We start from the raw sequence: 15450 nt of genomic DNA, 5'->3' as shown, positions 1-15450 counted from the left end.
CGCGCGCGCGCACACACACACACACACACACACACACACACACACACACACATACACAGAGGCACCCATACATTTGTGTGAAATCCCAGGTCGGATGTTCTGCATCCTCTACTTTGCTTTAGAATCAAAAGCATTCACCAACAAGTTAAAGAAAGTCCTATACAGTCAGAATTTCATTTCTTCAATTTTGACCTGTTACTCATAGAATTGGTGTCTGTCTTCAATAAACACGGGTCCAACCCATGAGCATCCGTATGTGTTTCTTGGCATTTGGTGTTTCTCAGCTTGAAAGCCCTTCCCCCTTTTCATTCTGCTTTTTCATGGGAAGAATGGGAGCATCCAGTCCCATTTCTTCATGAAAATTCCTGTCCACTAAAGTTTGGCCCTAGCAGAGTCAGAGTGAGTCTGGAAATCTGAGAGAACAATATGAGGTTCCTGGTTTGGTTGCTGTAGTCTCAGATCTTTAAATGCTTCTCAGCCATTCAAGATTTCTCTGAGGAGAGTTTTCAGTTTTAGGTCTGTACTCCATCTTTTAATTCGATTATTTGGATTCTTTGTCTTGATTTCTTGAATTCTTTAAATATTTTGAAGTTTAATCCTCTGTCTGCTGTAGGGTGATTGAAGACCTTTTCCAAATCTGTAGACTCTCATCTGGTCCTATTGATGGTATCGTTTGACTTACAGAAGCTTTTCAGTGTCATGAAGTCCATGTATGTATTTTTTTATCTGTTTTTAATTAGATTATGTATTTATTCTCTTTACAACCCACTATCAGCCCTCCTCCCCTGACATTACTCCCACATGTAAGTAATCCTACAAATACCCCTTCCCCTTCTGTTTTGAGAATGGGAAGCCAGTCTCTGGGTGTCCACTACCCACACATACCAAGTCACTGTGGGACTAGGCACATCCTTTCTCACTGAGGCCAGAAACAGCTGTCTGTTCAGTGGCACAGGATCCACAGGCAGAGAGGGAAGGAACAAGCTTGGATAGAGCCCCTGCTTGGGTTGTTTGGGGGACCTGTAATGCCTGAGACACTGTGCTTGTTCATCAAGCTGTCTCCTGTACTGATGAACTCAAGGCTCTGCCCCAGGAACTGTTTTATTAGATTTAGTGAATCCAGTTTATGTTGAGATCTTTGATCCACTTGGACTTTACTTTTGTCCTGAGTGACAAATATGGATCCATTAGCATTCTTCTACATGCAGACATCCAATCAGACCAGCATCATTTGTTGAAGATGTTCTCCCTTTTCCATTGGATGGTTTTGGCTTCCTTGTCAAAATTCAAGTGTCAATTCACTTTGATTTCAGGGTCCTTAATTAGAGTCTATTGATCAACCTGTCGGTTTCTATAGCAAAAGCTTGCAGTTTTTACTACTATTTACCTGCAGTAAAATTTGAAGTCAGTGATGGAGATACCTCCACGAGTTCTTTAATTGTTCAGCATTGTTTTAGCTCTCCTGGGTTGTGTTTTTGGTTGTTTCCATATAAAGTTGAAAATTGATTTTTCAGGAATCTAAAATATGGTACTGGAATTTTGGTGAGAATTGTACTAAATCTGTAGATTGCTTTGGTAAGATGGCCATTTTCACACTATTTGTCAAAGTGATCCATATGCATGGGAGACCTTTGAATCTTTTCATATCTTCTCCAGTTTCTTTCTTCAGAGACTTGTAGTTCTTTTCATACAGGTCTTTTACTTGTTTGGTTAGAGTTACATCAAAGTATTTGTGGCTCTTTTGAATGGTATTGTCTCCCTAACCTCTTTCACAGCCTGTTCTTCATTTGTATAATGAGGGCTACTGATTTCTTTGTGTTAATTTTGTATCCAGCCACTTTACTAAAGAAGATTATCACCTGTAGTTCTCTAGTAGAACTTTAGGGCTCACTGATGTATACTCTCATATAATATCATCTACAAATTGCAATACTTAGACCTCTTTGTCTCCAATTTGTATCCCCTTCATCACCTTTTGTAGTCTTATTCTTTTTGCTAGAACTTCAAGTACTATATTGGATAGGGAGTGACTGGACTTCCTTGTCCTGTTCCTGATTTTAGTGGAATCAAATTTAGTCGTTAGAATCCGTATGATTGAAGAAGATAACTGACCCCTAAGTGTGTCACTGACTTCAAATACTCAGGCACAATTGAATGCATGTTTCTATGCAGGTACAAATGATGAATAAACATAGTCACTTAATGAAATACATATACACATACATATAGACATACACAAATGATGTCTTGAACATTTCAAATTTTATGCTATATAGAATAATTATTAGCAAATCAGCTGTCCTTTGAAAACACAATGCAAACCCCAATTAAACTTTTAAAATAACAATTGAATAGCAGCCTAGAGCCAATGGTCAAAGCTATTAGGAAATAAACAGATATTTCAAATGTAGAGAGCCATGTTGGAATAAGAACTGCATGTGAGCTGAGTATAGGGTCTCCTCAGTCAGAGAAGAGGACATTCATCTCTCCAACACCTATGCTTGTAGACTAGGTATAAGGAGACCTTAATACTTATCTTTGTATCCTGTCTTACAATCTGCTTCCCCCACTCACCAACCCACCCATTCCCTCTTCCTGGCTCTGGCATTCCGCTACACTGGGGCATAGAACCTTCATAGGACCAAGGGCCTCTCCTCCCATTGATGACCAACTAGGCCATCCTCTGCTACATATGCAGCTACAGCCATAAGTCCCATCATGTGTTTTCTTTGGTTGGTGGTTTAGTCCTAGGGAGCTCTGGAGGTACTGGTTAGTTTATATTGTTGTTCCTACTATGGGGCTTCTTGGGTGCTTTCTCTAGCTCCTACTTTGAAGACCCTGTGCTCAGTCCAATGGATGGCTGTGAGCATCCACTTCTGTATTTGTCAGGCACTGGCAGAGCCTCTCAGGAAACAGCTATATCAGGCTCCTGTCAGCAAGCTCTTGTTGGCATCCACAATAATGTCTGGGTTTGGTGGTTGTTTATGGGATGGATCCCCAGGTGGGGCAGTCTCTGGATGGTCATTCCTTCAGTCTCTGCTTCACACCTGTGACAGGAATTCTTCTGTCATGGATGAATGTTGGATTTGGTGAAAGGAATTTTCTGTGATAATGAGACAATCGGGAGATTCTGGTTCTTTAGTCTCTATATGTTTTACAATTTTCATGTCTTTGGGCTAAATCTGACTTCATTAAAGTGGATAATATATTGAAGTATCGTATTTTATATGCAATAAATGTATGGAAAACTTTGTGCCTATGTTTTTCAAAGTATTATATTCTTTGTGATTGGCTGTCTTTGATTTTTAAATCAGAATTTGGAAATGTTTTCCCACATTACAGAACACAAAATTGGATCAGATGGCTCTGTTCAATTGCCTTTTTAACTTCAGTATTTTGTTTGCATCCTGAAATTTATTCATTTCTTTGAGGTGTTCCATTTTGATGGAATATAGGATTTTAAAATATTCTAAAGAGTATTTGAATTATCTCAGTGCTGTTTTAGTGTGATGTTTTAAAATCTACTATCATTCATTTATATCCTTTCTCTTTTTCTTTTAGTTTGACTAAAGTGTTATTAGTCTTTAATCTTTTTTTATATAATTCTATAATCATATACTTTATTTATGGTGATGTTGATGCCATTTCCTTGAGAGCTAATATATGGAATAATACTGAGTATTTACTGGCCACTTTTAGATCTAACATTATGATATAGCTGTCCAAATTACTCTGTCTTATCTTGTTTTGGTTTTGTTAATGAGTTGGCAAAATCATTATACCAAACATCAGTTCATGGTCAGATTTGTTTTACAAATTCTCTTCTCCCATATTTTGCTTTGCCATTTTTTTCTTAATATTAGTTTAGCTGAATGGAAGCTTCTATTTTTAATGAAGCCTAATTTGTTAATTCTTTTTATGATTATTGATTTCTGTGTCTAGCATATGAAAACTTAACTTGAATCCTTTCATCTTTGGGATTAGGAGCTACTACAAATTAAATCTCACATGTTATAAGAGGCTGAGGTAAAGGTCTATCCTTTCCATATAGGTAAATCTAGTTGTTCATAATTTGTTAGCAATAATTCCCTCTTATCTTAGACTGCTTTTACTATTATACTCAAAATCACATTGTCAAACAAATGTGAGTATATCTCAGGATATACTTTTTTCTTTAATATTTTTTATTACATATTTTCCTCAATTACATTTCCAATGCTATCCCAAAAGTCGCCCGTACCCTCCCCCCACCCCACTTCCCTACCCAACCATTTCCATTTTTTGGCCCTGACATTCCCCTGTACTGGGGCATATAAAGTTTGCATGTCCAATGGGCCTCTCTTTCCAGTGATGGCCGACTAGGCCATCTTTTGATACATATGCAGCTAGAGTCAAGAGCTCCAGGGTACTGGTTAGTTCATAATGTTGTTGCACCTACAGGGTTGCAGATTTCTTTAGCTCCTTGGATACTTTTTCTAGCTCCTCCATTGGAGGCCCTGTGCTCCATCCAATAGCTGACTGTGAGCATCCACTTATGTGTTTCCTAGGCCCCGGCATAGTCTCTCAAGAGACAGCTATATCAGGGTCCTTTCAGCCAACGCTTGTTAGTGTATGCAATGGTGTCATCGTTTGGAGGCTAATTATGGGATGGATCCCTGGATATGGCAGTCTCTAGATGGTCCATCCTTTTGTCTCAGCTCCAAACTTTGTCTCTGTAACTCCTTCCATGGGTGATTGTTTCCAATTCTATTAAGGGGCAAAGTGTCCACACTTTGGTCTTCGTTCTTCTTCAGTTTAATGCGTTTTGCAAATGGTATCATATATCTCGGGTATACTAAGTTTCTGGGCTAATATCCACTTATCAGTGAGTACATATCCTTTGAGATCTTTTGTGATTGTGTTACCTCTCTCAGGATGATGCCCTCCAGGTCCATCCATTTCCCTAGGAATTTCATAAATTCATTCTTTTTAATAGCTGAGTAGTACTACATTGTGTAAATGTACCATATTTTTTGTATCCATTCCTCTGTTGAGGGGCATCTGGGTTCTTTCCAGGTTCTAGCTATTATAAATAATGCTGGCAGGATCCTCTGGTAGTACTATGTCCAATTTTCTGAGGAACAGCCAGACTGATTTCCAGAGTGATTGTACAAGCTTGAAATCCCACCAACAATGGAGGAGTGTTCCTCTTTCTCCACATCCTAGCCAGCATCTGCTGTCACCTGAATTTTTGATCTTAGCCATTCTGACTGGTGTGAGATAGAATCTCAGGGTTGTTTTGATTTGCATTTCTCTGATGATTAAGGATGCTGAGCATTTTTTTAAGGTGCTTCTCAGCCATTTGGTATTCCTCAGATGAGAACTGTTTGTTTAGCTCTGAGCCCCATTTTTTTTATTAGGTATTTTCCTCGTTTACATTTTCAATGCTATCCCAAAGGTCCCCCATACCCACCCCCCCAATCCCCTACACACCCACTCCCCCTTTTTGGCCCTGGTGTTCCCCTGTACTGGGGCATATAAAGTTTACAAGTCCAATGGGCCTCTCTTTGCAGTGATGGCCGACTAGGCTATCTTTTGATTTGATTTTCTGGAGTCCACCCTCTTGAGTTCTTTATATATATAGGATATTAGTCCCCTATCTGATTTAGGATAGATAAAGATCCTTTCCCAATCTGTTGGTGGCCTCTTTGTCTTGTTGACGGTGTCTTTTGACTTACAGAAGCTTTGCAGTTTAATGACATCCCATTTGTCTATTCTCGATCTTACAGCACAAGCCATTGCTGTTCTATTTAGGAATTTATCCCCTGTGCCCATATCTTCGAGGCTTTTCCCTACTTTCTCCTCTATAAGTTTCAGTGTCTCTGGTTTTATGTGAAGTTCCTTGATCCACTTAGATTTGACCTTAGTACAAGGAGATAGGAATGGATCGATTCACATTCTTCTACATGTTAACAACCAGTTGTGACAGCACCATTTGTTGAAAATACTGTCTTTCTTCCACTGGATGGTTTTAGCTCCTTTGTAAATGATCAAGTGACCAAAGGTGTGTGGGTTCATTTCTGGGTCTTCAATTCTATTCCATTGGTCTACTTGTCTGTCATTATACAAGTACCATGCAGTTTTTATCACAATTGCTCTGTAGTAAAGCTTTAGGTCAGGCATGGTGATTCCACCAGAGGTTCTTTTATCCTTGAGAAGAGTTTTTGCTATCCTAGGTTTTTTGTTATTCCAGATGAATTTGCAGATTGCTCTTTCTAATTCGTTGAAGAATTGAGTTGGAATTTTGATGGGGATTGCATTGAATCTGTAGATTGCTTTTGGTAAGATAGCCATTTTTACAATGTTGATCCTGCCAATCCATGAGCATGGGAGATCTTTCCATCTTCTGAGATCTTCTTTAATTTCTTAGTTCAGGGACTTGAAGTTTTTATCATACAGATCTTTCACTTCCTTAGTTAGAGTCACACCAAGATATTTTATATTATTTGTGACTATTGAGAAGGGTGTTGTTTCCCTAATTTCTTTCTCAGTCTGTTTAATCTTTGTGTAGAGAAAGGCCATTGGCTTGTTTGAGTTTATTTTATATCCAGCTACTTCACCGAAGCTCTTTATCAGGTTGAGGAGTCTCTGGTGGAATTTTTAGGGTCACTTATATATACACTATCATATCATCTGCAAAAAGTTATATTTTGACTACATCTTTTCCAATTTGTATCCCCTTGATCTCCTTTTGTTGTCGAATTGCTCTGGCTAGGACTTCAAGTACTATGTTGAAGAGGTAGGGAGAAAGTCAGCAGCCTTGTCTATTCCCTGATTTTAGTGGGATTGCTTCAAACTTCTCACCATTTACTTTGATGTTGGCTAATGGTTTGCTGTAGATGGCTTTTATCATGGTTAGGTATGGGCCTTGAATTTCTGATCTTTCCAAGACTTTTATCATGAATGGGTGTTGGATCTTGTCGAATGCTTTTTCTGCATCTAACGAGATTATCATGTGGTTTTTGTCTTTGAGTTTGTTTATACAATGAATTACGGTGATGGATTTCTGTATATTAAACGATCCCTGCATCCCTGTAATAAAACCTACTTGGTCAGGATGGATGATTGCTTTAATGTGTTCTTGGATTCGGTTAGCGAGAATTTTATTGAGGATTTTTGCATCGATATTCATAAGGGAATTTGGTCTGAAGTTCTCTATCTTTGTTGGGTCTTTCTGTGGTTTAGGTATCAGAGTAATTGTGACTTCATAAAATGAGTTGGGTAGAGTACCTTCTACTTCTATTTTGTGAAATAGTTTGTGCAGAACTGGAATTAGATCTTCTTTGAAGGTCTGATAGAACTCTACACTAAACCCGTCTGGTCCTGGGCTTTTTTTGGCTGGGAGACTATTAATAACTGCTTCTATTTCTTTAGGGGATATGCGACTGTTTAGATGGTTAACTTGATCCTGATTTAACTTTGGTACCTGGTATCTGTCCAGAAATTTGTCTATTTCGTCCAGGTTTTCCAGCTTTGTTGAGTATAGCCTTTTGTAGAAGGATCTGATGGTGTTTTGGATTTCTTCAGGATCTGTTGTTATGTCTCCCTTTTCATTTCTGATTTTGTTAATTAGGATGTTGTCGCTGTGCCCTCTGGTGAGTCTAGCTAAGGGTTTATCTATCTTGTTGATTTTCTCAAAGAACCAACTCCTCGTTTGGTTAATTCTTTGAATAGTTCTTCTTGTATCCACTTGGTTGAATTCACCACTGAGTTTGATTATTTCCTGCCGTCAACTCCTCTTGGGTGAATTTTCTTCCTTTTTTTCTAGAGCTTTTAGATGTGTTGTCAAGCTGCTAGTGTGTGCTCTCTCCAGTTTCTTTTTGGAGGCACTCAGAGCTATGAGTTTCCCTCTTAGAAATGGTTTCATTCTGTCCCATAGGTTTGGATATGTTGTGGCTTCATTTTCATTAAATTCAACAAAGTCATTAATTTCTTTCTTTATACCTTCCTTGACCAAGGTATCATTGAGAAGCGTGTTGTTCAGTTTCCACGTGAATGTTGGCTTTCCATTATTCATGTTGTTATTGAAGATCAGTCTTAGGCCATGGTGGTCTGTTAGGATACATGGGACAATTTCAATATTTTTGTATCTGCTGAGGCCTGTTTTGTGACCAATTATATGGTCAATTTTGGAAAAGGTCCCGTGAGGTGCTGAGAAGAAGGTATATCCTTTTGTTTTAGGATAAAATGTTCTGTAGATATCTGTTAAATCCATTTGTTTCATAACTTCTGTTAGTTTCACTGTGCCCCTGTTTAGTATCTGTTTCCACAATCTGTCCTTTGAAGAAAGTGGTGTGTTGAAGTCTCCCACTATTATTGTGTGAGGTGCAATGTGTGCTTTGAGCTTTACTAAAGTGTCTTTAATGAATGTGGCTGCCCTTGCATTTGGAGCATAGATATTCAGAATTGAGAGTTCCTCTTGGAGGATTTTACCTGTGATGAGTATGAAGTGTCCCTCCTTGTCTTTTTAGATAACTTTGGGTTGGAAGTTGATTTTATCTGATATTAGAATGGCTACTCCAGCTTGTTTCTTCAGACCATTTGCTTGGAAAATTGTTTTCTAGCCTTTCACTCTGAGGTAGTGTCTGTCTTTTTCCCTGAGATGGGTTTCCTGTAAGCAGCAGAATGTTGGGTCCTGTTTGTGTAGCCAGTCTGTTAGTCTATGTCTTTTTATTGGGGAATTGAGTCCATTGATATTAAGAGATATTAAGGAAAAGTAATTGTTGCTTCCTTTTATTTTTGTTGTTAGAGTTGGCATTCTGTTCTTGTGGCTCTCTTCTTTTTGGTTTGTTGAGGGATTACTTCCTTGCTTTTTCTAGGGCCTGATTTCTGTCCTTGTATTGGTTTTTTTCTGTTATTATCCTTTGAAGGGCTGGATTCGTGGAAAGATAATGTACGAATTTGGTTTTGTCATGGAATACTTTGGTTTTTCCATCTAAGTTAATTGAGAGTTTGGCCGGGTATAGTAGCTGGGCTGGCATTTGTGTTCTCTTAGTGTTTATATAAAATCTGTCCAGGCTCTTCTGGCTTTCATAGTCTCTGGTGAAAAGTCTGGTGTAATTCTGATAGGCCTGTCTTTATATGTTACTTGACCTTTCTCCCTTACTGCTTTTAATATTCTATCTTTACTTAGTGCATTTGTTGTTCTGATTATTATGTGTCGGGAGGAATTTCTTTTCTGGTCCAGTCTATTTGGAGTTCTGTAGGCTTCTTGTATGATCATGGGCATGTCTTTCTTTAGGTTTGGGATGTTTTCTTTTATAATTTTGTTGAAGATATTTGCTGGCCCTTTAAATTGAAAAATCTTCATTCTCATCTACTCCTATTATACATAGGTTTGGTCTTCTCTCTGTGTCCTGGATTTCCTCGATGTTTTCAGTTAGAATCCTTTTGCGTTTTGTATTTTCTTTGATTGTTGTGCAGATGTTTTCTATGGAATCTTCTGCACCTGAGATTCTCTCTTCCATCTCTTGTGTTCTGTTACTGTTGCTCGCATCTATGGTTCCAGATTTCTTTCCTAAGGTTTCTATCTCCAGCGTTGCCTCACTTTGGCTTTTCTTTATTGTGTCTACGTCCCTTTTTAGGTCTAGTATGATTTTGTTAATTTCTATCACCTGCTTGGATGTGTTTTCTTGTTTTTCTTTAAGGACTTCTACCTGTTTGGTTGTGTTTTCCTGTTTTTCGTTAAGGATTTGTAACTCGTTAGCAGCGTTCTCCTGTATTTCTTTAAGTGAGTTATTAAAGTCCTTCTTGATGTCCTCTACCATCATCATGAGATATGCTTTTAAATCCGGGTCTAGCTTTTCGGTTGTGTTAGAGTGCCCAGGACTAGGTGGGATGGGAGTGCTGTGTTCTGATGATGGTGAGTGGTCTTGATTTCTGTTAGTAGGATTCTTACATTTGCCTTTTGCCATCTGGTATTCTCTGGAGCTAGTTGTTATAGTTGTCTCTGGTTAGAGCTTGTTCCTCAGGTGATTATGTTAGCCTCTATCTGCAGACCTGGGAGACTAGCTCTATCCTTAGTTTCAGTGGTCAGAGTACTCTCTGCAGGCAAGCTCTCCTCTTGCAGGGCAGGTGCCCAGATATCTGGTGTTCAAGCCTGCCTCCTGGCAGGAGTTGTGTTCCACTCACCAGAGGTCTTAAGATCCCGTGGAGCGTCCTGTGAGGACCTTGGGCGTGTCCAGAAACTTCTCACACAAGCAACTCCACTGCTGGAGTGAACCGGAAGGGACTTGTGCCCCTGATCAGGCCGGGTTATCTGCTTCCCTAGTTAATGCAGTCTCAGGTCCCGTGCGATTGGATTGGAGCAGACGCTGTGTTCCACTCACCAGAGGTCTTAGGATCCTGTGGGGAATCCTGTGTGGTTCCTTGCGGGTGTCTGGAGACTTCACGGGCAAGGCACCCCTAAAGTCCTTCTTGATGTCCTCTACCATCATCATGAGATATGCTTTTAAATCCGGGTCTAGCTTTTCGGTTGTGTTGGGATGCCCAGGACTAGGTGGGTGAGAGTGCTGCGTTCTGATGATGGTGAGTGTTCTTGATTTCTGTTAGTAGGATTCTTACATTTGCCTTTCACCATCGGGTAATCTCTGGAGCTAGTTGTTATAGTTGTCTCTGGTTAGAGCTTGTTCCTCAGGTGATTATGATTATGTTAGCCTCTATCAGCAGACCTAGGAGACTAGCTCTATCCTTAGTTTCAGTGGGCAGAGTACTCTCTGCAAACAAGCTTTCCTCTTGCAGGGAAGGTGCCCAGATATCTGGTGTTTGAACCTGCCTCCTGGCAGAAGTTGTGTTCCACTCACCAGAGGTCTTAAGATCCCATGGAGGGTCCTGTGAGGACCTTGGAGGTGTCCAGAAACTCAGCGCACAAGGAACCCCGGTGCTGGAGTGGACCAGAAGGGACTTGTGCCCCTGATCAGGCCGGGTTATTTGCTTCCCTAGTTAATGCAGTCTCAGGTCCCGTGCGATTGGATTGGAGCAGACGCTGTGTTCCACTCACCAGAGGTCTTAGGATCCCTTGGGGGATCCTGTGTGGGTCCTTGCGGGTGTCCGGAGACTCCCCAGGCCAGGAACCCTGGTGCTGCAGTTGACCGGAAGGGCTAGTCTTTAACCTTATGAAACAATAGTTGTTAGTGTCTTAACTATTTTACTTTTTCATTCCTTCATTAATTTCAGTCCTGAACATCATTATCTCTTCCTGTCTATGTTTTTGTGGTTACTGATTGATCTGTTCAATTTTATGCAGATTTTATCATACAAATCTCTTCCCAAATCCTCCACATTTCCCTACCCCTACAACTCTTGTTGACCATCTTTCTCTCTGTCTGGCTTTCTTTGACTATCCTCTCTCTCTCTCTCTCTCTCTCTCTCTCTCTCTCTCTCTCTCTCTGGGGGTGTGGGTGTATGTGGGGGTTGGGGGGTGTGTGTGGGTGTGTGTGGGTGTGTCTTTCTCTGAAAAAGTCAAACAGTAAGAAACACATACTAAAGCAAAATGCCCAGGGGAAATAGAAATCAGTAACTTTGATTTTTATGCCATTCAAGATACATTGTCCAGTTATTCATTTTACAGATCAAATTTGGCCATAACTATCACACATATTCCCTTATCAATTGAAATACAAATATATCTCCTTATGTCATTTTTAATTTCCAAATGAAACAATGAACTAGACATAACATAGCAGGATACAACAATCACTTATTCTAATTTTAGAATAAGTGGCAAGGTGACTTAAATGATGTCCTTACTATATGAAAAATGAGCTATTATGAGCACTGACATTCCCTTAATTGTGTTTTATTGAGGTTATAGGAATATGGGTTGTGTATATCTTTAGACATAAGATGTGACTCAAAAGAGCTCAATCAACAAAAGTCCTGTGCAGTATAGCAGTACCTCATGAAACCTTGAAACCTGGAGTACCCTTTACAAATGGCATATATTCAACAGTTTGAAAAGTATCCTGACCAGGTAGTAGAGTAGATCTGAGCCACTTCTAGGCAGCTCAAACTGTATGTACTCCTTCTAGAAGTTCAGCTTGTCTCTAGAGCACACAGGCAAATCAGTTGCTACGAGAGTATCCCTCAGCAGTCCTTACACTAATATATGCTCCTGTAGGAGGGTCCTCGTGAATCTAGTCAAATTAAGTTGTTTCCTTATTTATTGAGTTTTTCACTTCCTAAGCTTACAAAGCTGCACTGATGAATGGCACAGTTTACCTCCCCTTAGAGCATCCTGGGGTTTCTCCTCCTTTTCAACATCCTGTTACTGAACAACCCTCACTCTTAGAAAATTCTGGTGGTACACATCCCTTTCAACATCCTACATCTTAAAGGTCATTCCTCTAATGATCTCAGAAGAAACTATCACACAACAGCCCTTCTTCCACCCAATGGCAATATGTTGGCTGGTTTGATTCTACTCAGCTTTTGTCCAGGTACACATGGTTGCTGAGACTTCATGATTTTAATAGTCACATTCTATTAAAAGAAAGTGAGTCACATTATTTCAATCTGTCCATTGGATTTTGTGTTTCTTACAAGCCCTTTCAGTTGTGTTGCCCAAAGCCATTTTGAGATGAGCACATAGAATTCTTTTACTCTGAATGGTTTGATCCCTTAATTAATCAATGCCCTTTACAAAAAGAGACTTCTTTTAAAAATACTGAGACCATTGATCCCACATGGAAAGAACACAAATATTTTGAAGAAATATTGATAACATAATAACTTAATAAATCAGTAATGAATAAATTTGCTTCTAGAGACTGAACCTCCAAGCTATGGGCCTTAAGCAGTTTACAGTACCAGGTAAGGAATATCTCTTGTGAGGTTGGCCTCAAGTCCAATGAGAAAATACTTATTTCTCAGTAACAGTCATACTGCTCAGTGGGTACATCTTCTGTGGAAGGCCATAACTGTAGCAAACTGTGCTGATAGCTGGGTGAGATTTTTGGTGAATCTTTTCCTTTGGAAGTACACATACTACATTCTAAAACAATAAATCTACACAGAAGAGAAGAGGTGTGTAGTTCTGGTTCCAAGAAAACATTATTATGCTCAGGAACCAGAGTTGTTATGCAGATCCTAGCAGAAATGATCACCCAAACTAAGTTTATATCCAACTTAAAGTCGTTTTTCCAACCTACTGGAACTAAACTCAAATAATCAGGACATAAGTATAGGCTCAACCATTTAGAACAGAATGTTTTGTTAAGTTTTGGGTTTTTTTTCCATTTTTTATTAGGTATTTAGCTCATTTACATTTCCAATGCTATACCAAAAGTCCCCCATACCCACCCACCCCCACTCCCCTACCCACCCACTCCCCCTTTTTGGCCCTGGCGTTCCCCTGTACGCATATAAAGTTTGCGTGTCCAATGGGCCTCTCTTTCCGGTGATGGCCGACTAGGCCATCTTTTGATACATATGCAGCTAGAGTCAAGAGCTCCGGGGTACTGGTTAGTTCATAATGTTGTTCCACCTATAGGGTTGCAGATCCCTTTACCTCCTTGGGTACTTTCTCTAGCTCCTCCATTGGGAGCCCTGTGATCCATCCATTAGCTGACTGTGAGCATCCACTTCTGTGTTTGCTAGGCCCCGGCATAGTCTCACAAAAGACAGCTACATCGGGGTCCTTTTGATAAAATCTTGCTAGTGTATGCAATGGTGTCAGCGTTTGGATGCTGATTATGGGGTGGATCCCTGGATATGGCAGTCTCTAGATGGTCCATCCTTTCATCTCAGCTCCAAACTTTGTCTCTGTAACTCCTTCAGGGTTTCTCTACTTAATAACCCTGACTGACCTGGACCTTTCTCTACAAACCAGACTTGTCTTGAACTCACAGAGATCTACTTGCCTCTGCCTTCCAGGTGCTGGGATTAAAGAAATGTGCCACCACCACCACCACCACCACCCCCACCTAGAGGGAAAGGCTTTTAAAGGCCAAAAAACACATCGTGGATCTCCCTCTGAAGCTCTAGGAGGGGTGTTGCACAAGCAAGCCATTTAACAGAAGCTAAGACTAGTTAACTAGGGTATCTTTCTTAAAAGTATTTATTTATGTATTTATTTATTTATTTAATGTATTCACTTTGCATCCTGCTCATTTCCCCCCTCCCATAATACTTCCCCTATCCTCCCTCCCCTTATCCTCTGAGCAGTTGGGGACTCCAAGTCCCACCCTGGCACTTCAAGTCACTGGAAGTATAGGTGCTTCCTCTTCTATTGAGATCAGACAAGGAAGCCCAGATAGAACATTTTCCATGTCTGTTTCTTAGAACAGAATTGGGTAACTTTCCATGGGATTCTCCATCAAGGAAATAAGATTCTAATTAAACCTGAAATGGTCTTAGGAAGAGTTCAGGGTGGAGGAACCTCTGAACTATCTTTCTCTATCACAAAATATGTGGTGTTTTCCCTCTTATGGAACACTTTGTGAAATTATGGATACAACTTTTATTAGAGTTAGTGTTTTAACTACTGCTTCAAACCCACTTCTTACTATAGATCCCAATAACTATTTTGTCTCATTTAGGGAAGTCATATGTGTCCACAAATTCATCCATTTCTTTAGATTGTACATGTTATTGGGATATATTGTTCATATATGAGTTGAGGAATTCATGAATTATATTGATGATTGTTTTAAGAGCTTCTTTTTCATCTAAGTATTAAATAATATATGTCTTGGTTGAGGATTGCTCTGCTACTGCTGTGTATTCAAATGGTAAATTATGAACCTCAAGATCTGGTTGCCAAGATGAGCAAATTCTCATGTACTCCAGCCATTATTGTACAAACCTTCCTCTCTAATTTAAATCTACTGTTAAATAAAAGAGACTACAGCCAATTGCTGGGAAGAATAGATGTGGGCAGGGCTTTTGTTACTAGGCTAGGGTCACAGATCAGGATCAGGAAGAAAGAGAAGAGAAGGAAGGAAGGTACTAAGACAGAAGACAGAGATAGGAGAAAGCCTCCATGGAGCTAGATGGATCATGAACATGTAGTCAAAAGAAGTGGACACTGACTACAGGCTGGTGGAGCAATAATCACTCTGGAGAGGCTCAACAGCAAGTAACTGTGGAGCACACCTAGGGAATTAAGCAGTCTAGCATATTGAAAAGTTTATTAGAGGTAATTCACCCATTAATTGGGCTAAAACTAATTTTAAAGATCCATAAAAACTCTCACTCAATTATTTGGGGTTGGTTCAGGTCATGTTAATAATTAACGGACTTATAACATTTTAAAATACCATTTATATGTCTCCTTACTCTCATTCTGGTATTGTGGCCAAGGGTTTCTTTGTTTGTATATATACTTTCAAAAAAAAAGCATCGGTTTTGATGTTGTTATTTCCATCTGATTAATTTCTGTCCAATCTTAATGAATTCATTCCATCGTTGAAT

The sequence above is a fragment of the Mus musculus genome, chromosome 8 (assembly GCF_000001635.26).
Source record: "Mus musculus strain C57BL/6J chromosome 8, GRCm38.p6 C57BL/6J".
In the NCBI taxonomy this organism is placed as follows: Eukaryota; Metazoa; Chordata; class Mammalia; order Rodentia; family Muridae; genus Mus; species Mus musculus.
The sequence above is the reverse complement of the archived record's forward strand: the minus strand, read 5'-3'. Positions refer to the sequence as shown.